We start from the raw sequence: 8,923 nt of genomic DNA, 5'->3' as shown, positions 1-8,923 counted from the left end.
TTCCACTTCACTATCACATCGGAAACAGTGGACCTAGGGATGTTTAGGAGTGTGGAAATCTCGCGTACAGACGTGTGACACAACTGACTCCAAGTCACCTGACCACGTTCGAAGTCCGCACGTACCGCGGAGCGCCCCATTCCGCTCTCTCACGATGTCTAATGACTGCTGAGGTCGCTGATATGGAGTACCTGGCAGTAGGTGGCAGCACAATGCACCTAATATGAAAAACGTATGTTTTTGGGGTGTCCGGATACTTTTGATCACATAGTGTGTGTCAAAATCTGCTTGCTGAAGCGTTGCACGATGAAGAACTGCATTCATATAATCACACGTTAACTCAGCAACAGTAGTATTTGACGAGTACAGTTTTGTGAATGACTTTTGCAGTAAGAGGAAGATAATGCTATAGACTGACGAATCTGGGTTCAATCGTGAAGGTATTTTCAACCTCCACAACAGCCACTACTGGTCGAAACACAACCCACATGTCGCTGTGGACAGGCACACTTTGGTATAAACCTGCGGGCTGGAATTGTGGGAGGAGTTCTTTCGGGTCGTTGCATATTGTCAGACAAGTAGAATGCAATCCTGTATCGTACGGGAGGTTTCTTTGCAATAATTTGCCTGAGTCAATAGGAAACGTTCCACTTGGTGTCCGTAAACAGCTGTGGTTCCAGTGTAATGGTGCACTGCAACAAAAAATGGCTCTGAGCACTATGGACTTAACATCTATGATCATCAGTCCCCTAGAACTTAGAACTACTTAAACCTAACTAACTTAAGGACAGCACACAACACCCAGACATCACGAGGCAGAGAAAATCCCTGACCCCGCCGGGAATCGAACCCGGGAACCCGGGCGTGGAAAGCGAGAACGCTACCACACGACCACGAGATGCGGGCCTGCACTGCAACACTTTGCACTATTTTCATTCTGTGTTTCCAGAAAATTGGTCGTGGAGATCCAGTGTTGTGGCCACCATGTTCCCCAGACCTTAATGCAGTACACATTCATTTGTGACAACACTTCAAGGAACAAGTTGAAATTACGGCTCTATGGATGCACGCGACCTAACAGCTAGCCTGCTTGCCGCTTCGGCGGTCGTGGCTGCAGGTGTGTTGCCTACGGTCCAGCAAAGTATGAGCCCAGGAATGGTGAAGTGTTTGCCGATTCAAAGTGGTCGCTTTGAACATCTTCTTTAAAGTGAACGTTGGTCGTATGTGGATGTACTTCCTCTCTGAAGATAAGTCTGGACGTCAAACATATAGAATGGAATTATTGTACGTAGTATAAAGCGCAATCTAGCGTAGCCTGGCTAATGCTTTTTATACCTCATTAGATACAGAGGATGTTAGTGTCCACTATTTTTTTATTGGCTTTATTTGTCATGGACGGAAAAAGTGGTCGTTACGGCTGTAAGAAGCTCATCCAATGTCTTAATGTTTAAACAAAGGTAACAGTAACAGAAAGAAATACACAAGATGCTGCATTGTCGACTTGTAAATTGGATTCAGTTTGATGCTCTAACTGAAAAAACAATGGAACTGTTTGGTGCGAGCGTGACTCGAACATTGTTTCATCGTATTGAGCTGATGGGACAGCTCATGGCATAGGGCAGAGTTCACACAACCAGATCTTGGTGACGTTGCACGCAATTACAGCGTACCTGGGTCCTCATTTTTTAAATCGCATTTCTATTAAATCTGTTGGCAGGACTAGGTTTTGCTACATACACTTTTTTCTTGAACTGGGATGAGGAATCGCATGCCGACCACCAAGTGTGGCATTTTTCCTTCATCTGTATATTACCAATAATTCTGATATACGTATCTCACAGTGGAATCTTTCTACGGTGTTGATATTTTTTCCTTTGCTTTTTAATTTGGCATCACCAATTTTTCATTTTGTTCCTCACTTGAAAATTTCCGATAACAGCGTCAAATACTACTATAGCAGGTATCTTTACCGGCATTCATATTTTTCATATTTTTACAACAGTTTGGGCAATGCAAATTGCAATCCCTTCTCACATATAACTGTGTACATGAGTGTACTTCGTGTAGCGCCACCACCGTTTAAGATGGGAAAAGGTTAGCTTCAGTGCAATATTTCTGAGTGCGCAAGTTACAGCCAGGCGAAGGCCTGTTGACACTGAGATACGCTACCAGTGGTTGCGAAGTAGAATGGAGGCCACAGGGTCATAGACCCGCTGAAAAAGAGTAAACGGAGCAGTTTGCATGGCATAAGTTACAGGCAGAAGGGGCCCACTGGCCCAACCCAGGCGTTTTGAGTACATGACTTGGAGCGGTACGTTTCAAAACAGAGCTGCACAGCCACATATAAATAGGCGCCGGTTCACTAACAAGGCATTCAAGAGTGACAGCTCTCCTGGATGGCTGGGCATGTCACACCACCAGCTACACGCAGCAGCACATGGGGTGCCAGCATTCCTGTTCACGGCAGGTCACTGGTTCGACCCTCTGGGGCCAACGCAGGGTCTGCAGCCAGCCAGTGGCAGGCCATTCCACGGCTCACTACTGCGGGCAGTCTTTTTGCCGCCCAACACACGCCGGAGGCATCCTGAGGCGAGGGCCGCAGATTCGGACGGCGGATCACAGGTGCTTGTTGTTGCCATGATCTTAGCCACACTGGCAAGGAAGTATACCGCGAGCTGCCTTGCAACTCGCAGCAGGCGGCAGGGACGGAGACTGCTGAGTTGACTGCCGGTGCATCCTGACTTTGTCACAACTCCGCAGTCGTACAAGGCCGACACACTGCAAGGCGTTGTACGAGTTGCTGAGGCAGCCATTCCGCTCCAGGCCATCTCATAGACAGTGAAGTGGTGTCCTCAGCACTGCGGGACCCAGTGACACAGACTGAGAGGAATGGGGGCACTGCAGCTGGAAATAATAAATCACTTAGGAAACTTGGACGAGTTTTAATACGGCGGATCCTGGCAGTTTCCACCCAAGTCCACCATTCCTCTACATTTGGTGTCAGAATAACGGGCATCGCCTGTACAGTAAGACATTCAAGCCCACTGTCTGCATTACAGTCACAAAATGTGGTGAGTATTGACTAATTTTTCTTTTTGAGTGTTGGACGTTATCTTTCTTTTTTTTTGTTTGTGTTTTGAGTATGGATCCTGACAGGCCATTTTAGATGTTTTACATAGGCACACTATTTTTTTTATCAGAATAAGTGTGAGAGTGTTTAGGGCAGTAAGATGTAGTTTTTCATGGCATTTGATTACTTTTGTACTGGTGTATGATGAGACTGAGTATTATGATATAGAGCTGTAGGAAGTCAGGTTATTCTTGTACTTAAATGTTTTGTTTCAGAAGTAACTGGGAATGAAAGCAACACAATGGCAGTCAGGGGTCCAAGGAGTGTTGGAACCAGAAGCGGTACGGATTTTGTCGGAAAAGGTAGCACAATTGACAGCGAACAATACGCAGTTGAGAAGTGAATTAACATTTAGGAGTGAGCGGGAAACAGGATCTGATCAGTCGTTGTTGCCGCAGCAGGAAATTGATCCTGCTGCCGCGAGTTTGATTATTCTGTTTTCTGGCAAGGCATCTGAGGGTGTGAATTTGTTTGTGGAGGGCTTGGAAACTTCAGCTGTGATGAATGGTTGGTATGATGAACAGTTGTTACATGTAGCCAAGATTAGATTAACGGGTCAAGTGAACACATATGGAAGGTGTTCTGAGGCGTTAAGGAAGGCGGAACAGTTTAAGCAGTTGAAGGAGGAGATTTTACAGAGGTACAAGAAAAGAGAATAGCGCTCGGTGTTTTAGGAGGAGGTTGAGTACAATGACGAAGAGGCAGGGGGAGATGCTAGAGAAATTTGCGGTCAGGATAAGAGAAATTAACGAGTATACTTACGAGCTGGGGCTGAGAGATGAAGCAAATGGTGTTCCGTTGCAGAAGGCCGAGCAAAGGGCACTTGAGGTATTTTGGGGCGCGCCATTTGTATTCGGCCATTCAGCTAGCAATTCAACGTGAGGAAATAGACGTTGCAACTGGGATACATGATAGACAAGCAGTGTTTACAGCGGGTATAAAATAAGTGTAGTCGTATGGGACACGTGCAGAGACAATGTACCCAGTCACCGAGGAATAGAAGAAGGGGTGGAAATCAGCAGCGTGGAGGATGGAGGAGTTAGTAGAGGTGGACAATCGTTAAACGGCAGAGGGGGCCCAAGACTCACCTAAGGGAGCTCCCATTTAGTTTCAATGTTTTTTTTTTTTTTTTTTTTTTTTTGGTCATCGGTCTACTGACTGGTTTGATGCGGCCCGCCACGAATTCCTTTCCTGTGCTAACCTCTTCATCTCAGAGTGGTACTTGCAACCTACGTCCTCAATTATTTGCTTGACGTATTCTAACTGTCTTCCTCTACAGTTTTTGCCCTCTACAGCTCCCTGTAGTACCATGGAAGTCATTCCCTCATGTCTTAGCAGATGTCCTATCATCCTGTCCCTTCTCCTGATCAGTGTTTTCCACATATTCCTTTCCTCTCCGATTCTGCGTAGAACCTCCTCATTCCTTACCTTATCAGTGCACCTAATTTTCAACATTCGTCTATAGTACCACATCTCAAATGCTTCGATTCTCTTCTGTTCCGGTTTTCCCACAGTCCATGTTTCCCTACCATACAATGCTGTACTCCAGACGTACATCCTCAGAAATTTCTTCCTCAAATTAAGGCCGGTATTTGATATTAGTAGACTTCTCTTGGCCAGAAATGCCTTTTTTGCCATAGCGAGTCTGCTTTTGATGTCCTCCTTGCTCCGTCCGTCATTGGTTTCAATGCTACAAATATATATGCAGAGGTGGAATATTCAGTGGAAGGATCCATAGGAACTAAAACGTTTAAGATTTTGTTGGACACAGGGACGCAAGTGTTAGTGGATACCGAGAGTTTAATGGGATGAAGGAAGTTAGATCCACCACGTTACAGGTTGCGTGGACTGGGGGGATAAGGAGGTCACACCTTTGGGGTCAGTGACAGTTGACTTTTGCATAGGGAAAGTCCGATTTGATGCATGCATGGAGGTAGTACCATGAGTTAAGCAAGGGCTACGACATGATCTTAGGAGTAGATTTCTTGCATCAACATAATGCCGAAATTCAGATTGGACATCTAACTGTGTAACTTGGTGGAACGTTATTTCATCTAGGGGAAGCTGTTGTCAATGCAAACCTGTCACGAGGGGCGTTCAACGTAATAAACAAACCAATTGAACTGCGTACATTAGCATTAAGGCTTAATTCGCATGAGCTTGTGTCTAGTGGCACCGGGAAATCACTTTGGGTAAGTGTACAGCCAAGTCTACGTGTGGGTACGGTGTGTGTTATTGAACCATTGGAGGATAATGAAGTTTTGGATCCATTTGGTTGTTTTGTGAAACATAGTATTGCATGCGTACAAGAGGGAAATGAAGGACGAGTAGTCCCTGTGAACATGGATAATTTTAGCGCTGTAGACGCGAATTTGGGAAAAGGAGTTTTAGTAGCGAATGTGGATGTACCAGATGACAAAGACTGGTGTTCGAGAGGTAGGCATACAGATAAACCACTACCTGCCGATAGAACTGCATTCCGTAACAAAGTTAAGCATTTGAAAGGAGGAGAAAAAGAGCATGTCGAAGAACTGTTGTGGGAATTTAAGGATTTGATTTTCCCGCGAGGGCCATTACCAGGAACTCCATTAGTTCAACATAGGGTACCAACAGGGAACGAAGCACCTGTGTACTGTGAACCATACAGAATACTGAGGTATTTGCAGCCAATTGTGGAGGATTTCATTGAGCAGCATCTTGCAGACGATATTATAGAGCATAGTAATAGTTGCTTGGGAGTGGGCATTGTTGTTGTGCCTAAGAAATCTATGGATGGTACTAAGAAATACAGGTTCTGTAGTGACTACCGATACCTCAATAATAAGACAGTAATGAACGCATTCCCGATTCCAAACTAATCGGAGACTTTGGATCACATAGGACAGTGCCAGTACTTTTATACCTTGGATTTGACAAGTGGTTATCATCAGTTAGAGGTGGCTCGAGAGGATCGTCCAAAAACTGCTTTCTCTACTCCTGGAGGCCATTACCAGTACATCAGAATGCCATTCGATTTGAAAAACGCTCCAGCAATGTTTCAGGGGTTGTTAGTGTATTGAGGGGTTTGAAACCACAGCAGTGTCTTGTCTATTTGGATGACATTATAAAGTTTTCACGTAGTATGGAGCAGCATAGACAGCGGTTAAGGGAAGTCTTTATGAGGTTAAGAGCAGCTCATTTAACGTTGAGCCTGTAGAAGTGTCATTTTGCATTGGAAGAAGTGAAATATATAGGTCATATCATCAGTAAGGACCGAGTGCGAACATATCCGATGTTGGTACAGGCTTAAAGGATTTTCAAGAGCCGAAAACAGTTAAGGAAGTGCAATCATTCTTCGGAATTTGCAATTTTTATCGAAAGTTCCTGAAGGGTTTTGCAGATTTAGCACAGCCATTGACGCGATTGTTAGGGAAGAGTATGAAATTTGAGTGGACAGAAGAGTTTCAGAAAGCGTTTCACAAACTGAAAAAAGTGTTAACACCAAGTCCGATTCTTGTATTTCCAGATTTTGAAAAGGAATTTAATGTAGTATGTGATGCATCGAATCAAGCATTAGGGTGTGTTCTTAGTCAGGAAACTGATGGGAAAGACCATCCTGTAGCCTACGCATCAAGGCAGTTGAATGCAGCAGAGAGGAATTACTCAACAACTGAGAGTGAGATGCTTAGCGTAATCCATGGAATCACATATTTTAAATGTTATTTATATGGAAGAAGATTTGGGGTAGTGACAGATCATGCTGAATTGAAGTGGTTGTCGGGGTTGAAGGATCCGTCCACTAGACTCGCTAGGTGGGCTGTGAGGCTTAGTGAATTCGACTGCGAGTTGGTGCACAAGCCTGGGAAGGAGCACAGGAATGCGGAAGCACTAAGTAGGAAGGTGGCAAAAGTAGAAGTCATAGGTTGTGACCTAGCCGTAGGGCAAGAATTACAGGATGCTGACAACCATTGTAAATTGTATCAGACACAGCTACAATTTCATATGTACGACAGTCTTCTGTGCAGGGAAACGAAGTTAGGGCCAAGGGTAGTAGTGCCAGCGAAGCTGAGGGATGATGTTTTAAAGGAATCACATGTTATCTGCTCATGGTGGGAGTAGAGCGACGAATAGGAGAGTGGTGAAGAGGTATTAGTGGAGAGGTAGGAAAGTAGATGTGGATCAGTATGTCAAGAATTGTATGCCGTGTGCGCAGAGAGCAGATTTGAGTCGGAAACTGATAGAGCTGCAACGATTGCTGGAAGCGACATGTCCATTTTCTATGTTGGGAATTGATGTCTTAGGACCTTTCAGCCGAACACCATCAGGAAACAGATTCGTTCTGACAATAAAAAACCATTTTTCGAGGTATGTGGATGTCAGATTTAATGAAAGCACTTTGTAAATTGTTGAACATAAGGAAGCTGACGACGAGTGCGTTGTATCCACAGGCGAACAGAAGGACAGAACGGGTACACAGAACAACTGGGAAGATGCTGAGTTTCCATGTGGATTCTCATCACCGTCAGTGGGTCAAGTATTTGAAGCATATTGTATGCGCATACAATGCAAAAGTCCATACCAAAACCGGTTTGTCTCCGTTTGAGGTAGTGTACGGGCGAAAAATGCTGTCACCGTTTGATTTAATGAAGCTACAGAAAGGAAGGACCGGTGAATCTGTACGTAAATTCGCGAGAACTATTCGGGGTGTTTAGAAGCGGGTACAAAAGGCGAATACGAAGGCTTTGGAAAAGCAGGAAGATGCAGTGAAGCGGAAAGGAAGTTTACCGCAGTATAGAGTAGGGCAATGGGTAATGCTGTCCAGTCCCTATACGCCAAAAGGGAAAACGAAGGAGTTAGTCACGAGGTATCAAGGGCCATACCAAGTAGTTGAAAGCACATCACTTGTTAATATTAAGCTTCAGCTGTCAACTAGAACAACGATAGTACACGTTGGGCGGTTGCGGTCATTTAAGGGTTGTCCGGATGTGGTTCCAGGCATGTCACAGGAAGGGAAGAGGAAAAAAGAGAGAGTGAAGAAAAGTGTTAAGCGCAGAGAGAACCAGGAAGATAGAGTGCAGCGTGATGTACCGTATGCTTTGCGAACCAGAAAGTAGGGGAGTATTTGTAGTTTTTTTTTGTTTTCTTGTTTTGTATCATTGGGTCGGCGTAGATTAATAAGGCATTGTATTTTCATATGTTGTATGTGTTTTCGAGTATTGGGAGCCTGCTAGGGACACCAGTCTTTTTGAAGAGGGAGGAAGGGTGATGGTGATCCCAGTACTCAGTGACTGAGAAGGGCACGTTGGCAGTAATCCATCTCTTCGTCATCGGGATGGGCGCCTTGCGGGTGCAGCACCTGGGTGGAGGTGTGCTGTACTCTAGGCAGGAAGATGTGGTGGTGTCAAGTGACCAGCAGGCATTAACGTTGGAATGGAGCGTATGGGAAATGCGGAATGAAGCAAGAAGGCTTGAAGAAGTGTTTGAGGAGCTTAGTAGAGGTGTACATGTTCCGCTTTTAACCCGCCCATGCTTGCCCGGTGGCCAGGCGGGCAGGCCGCCGCGCGTTGTCAACAGAACGGGCAGGCTGCTTCACTCCCAGCCAAGCCAAGCACAACCCAACCCGGGCAGGCTGCGGGAAACTTGCTTGCCTTCCCATGTTACTGCCGAGCTGCGCTACGCAGCCGTTTAGTCTGCGCGCTTCATTGTCGTACTATGAACGTTAATTAAAAGTTTTTATTTTACCTGAGCACCAAAAGACAAACCCTAACATTATATATATATTAATTTCAGGTCAAAAAATATTGGGTTTTATTT

The sequence above is a fragment of the Schistocerca piceifrons genome, chromosome 7 (genome assembly GCF_021461385.2).
Source record: "Schistocerca piceifrons isolate TAMUIC-IGC-003096 chromosome 7, iqSchPice1.1, whole genome shotgun sequence".
Taxonomy (NCBI): domain Eukaryota; kingdom Metazoa; phylum Arthropoda; class Insecta; order Orthoptera; family Acrididae; genus Schistocerca; species Schistocerca piceifrons.
This window is presented reverse-complemented; position numbering follows the sequence as displayed.